Source organism: Bidens hawaiensis, unplaced genomic scaffold (assembly GCF_021521415.1).
Source record: "Bidens hawaiensis isolate Kalapana, Puna unplaced genomic scaffold, B.hawaiensis_p1.1 tig00063820_1, whole genome shotgun sequence".
NCBI classification, from domain to species: Eukaryota; Viridiplantae; Streptophyta; class Magnoliopsida; order Asterales; family Asteraceae; genus Bidens; species Bidens hawaiensis.
The window spans coordinates 72,907-74,687 of NW_027501422.1; positions in this window are offsets into that span (position 1 = coordinate 72,907).

Sequence of the window (1,781 nt, forward strand, 5' to 3'; positions counted from 1 at the left end):
TCATATTTCTTGGTCTTGATCTTCAATCTTTCTTCTTAATACTCAAAAGTTTTATTCATACAACTTCAACATCTTTCTGAGCCTTTATTGCCCCCAGCCACCTGAAGATTTGGTCAGATAATCTTCAATCAGACTTTGGATATATCAAATTACCTTTGTAGTTTTGACCGCACACCAGTCATCTGAAGATTCAGTCTGTAGACCTTAATCGGATTAAGTATACACTCATCAGGTGATAATAAACCAAGACGAAGTCTTGATTTTATACTTTTTGTCATTTCCTTTTAAATCCGTGAATTTTCTGTTGGGTTTTAACAATATTATCAAAGTCATATAATCCCATATATATGAAAAACGCAACGGATAAATAAGTTTAAATCTTGTTAATTAGATTAATATAAACCAATTTTATATGCAAAACCCAAGCCCCGGATCCTTATACGAATTTACATGCTTACCAATATATACAACCATAGGGTGTTTATGTAATATACTTTCAAGAGTTCAAGAAAATTAAGGAGATGAAGATATGAATGGCAAGTCTTCAAGGTAGAAGAACCTCAATCTTGTATACCCTTCAAGCTTCCAACAAACACCATTGTTATGCTAGGATTTTCACTAAAAAACACATTTATGTTCTTGCTCCTCTTGGCCGAAATAAGAGAGGAAGAAAAGAGAGTATTTTTGCTTCTTGTGTGTGAGAGAGAAAATGGGTGCAACCAATGCACCACTCAATCCAACAATGGACCCTTGTGCATGTCTTGATATAATGAAAATAATAAAGAGATGAGAGAGAAGGGGGAAAAAGTGGGCGGCCCTTTTTGTTCCCTCCCAAAGATTTCAAAACCCTCATGCATATTTTATTACTTTGATATATTATAACATGACATGAAAAATCCAATATACTTTGCATGTTGTTATTTAACCAACTTAAATAACATAGTACATGCAAAATGCAAAATCTCTCATAACATAACTTATCCATACAATTTATTTATTTCACAAGTGCAAATATTTTGAAACCCAATTTCCAAATATTCTAAGTGTTGATATTTATATTTATATCATATATCAAACAAATATCATGGTGTTTGTTTAGCTTGTTATTGGGTATGACCCGAATTGGATCATCACGTACTAGCCACATCGATTACAATATGTGTCTTAGGCAGATCGAGTTTAACAATCTCCCACTTGCAGAAGATACATAGAGGATTGATGCGAGTAGCAAATACCGCTTAACAATGGTTCACTACTCCTAATACGTATGACGAAGTTCCATTCAACAACATCATCCCCTTCATGTCCCTCACTTGAAAATGATGTAGGTGAATCTATCATTTACCCTTTTTCCACAGATGTCATGTCAAATCTAGAGACACGGTGTGGTCATTCTCTGTTTATTTAACTTAGCATAACTTAGACATCTTATTCTCAACGAATAAGAGGGACAAATCCCCTTTTAACTACATACGTCTCTCACAATCACCTTGTACTACCCGTCATGTTTTAGAGAAGCGAAGAACTAAGTCTAAGTATAATATTTGGTGAATATCAAGACCCAATAGTATCTCAGGTCGGGGGATACTTTGATATTCGCCTTTACTCAAATTTACTTATGATCAATCACAAGGATTCAATGTAGTAACATTTGAGGGCAGAACAGTCCAATATATATATCCCATAAATATCTATGAACCTTGACAGCAAACCCTTGCTCTATATTCATACCTTATGAATATCCACCAACCCAAGTTCATAATAGTCCTACCTTCATATTT